Source organism: Eriocheir sinensis, chromosome 58, assembly GCF_024679095.1.
Source record: "Eriocheir sinensis breed Jianghai 21 chromosome 58, ASM2467909v1, whole genome shotgun sequence".
NCBI classification, from domain to species: domain Eukaryota; kingdom Metazoa; phylum Arthropoda; class Malacostraca; order Decapoda; family Varunidae; genus Eriocheir; species Eriocheir sinensis.
The window spans coordinates 1,888,272-1,888,792 of record NC_066566.1 but is presented as its reverse complement, the minus strand read 5'-3'; positions in this window follow the sequence as shown (position 1 = coordinate 1,888,792).

Genomic DNA, 521 nt, shown 5'->3' with positions numbered 1-521 from the left:
GAAAGATTTAAAAGAGCTTTGGTAATAGTCTTATAGCCTCACATGCATTTAGTTTCATTCATTCATTTAGGTTCTTCTCGCCACACATTCATTTAGTCTTCCTTCACAATGAGAGGAGAATGGCGCGGGTCGCTGCTTCACAGAAAACTGCCTGCCCTACAGAGGTTAGTTTTCTGTAACTGCACCTTTGAAGGCTCAAATTAGGCCCGTCTAAGGCTGAAACACGGCCCTCTGCATGCATTAACATCGACGCCTGCCACCACCACCACCTTGGCTCATAAAAAGACCCACGAAATCCCCCTGACCTATTTTTTCCCTTAAAAATGAAAGGTGGCAGAAACAAAGAGGCCGCGTTCACATACACCACCTCCTAAACCCTTATTTCACCTCGCACGTCAACCACACACACCCAAATCGCCTCATACATTCGATTTATACCAACAAAATATTTTCCTAGTAGTTTCTCGGCGATATAGGGCGGTGCTTAGAACGTGAGTGGAGAATAATGTAATATTTATATT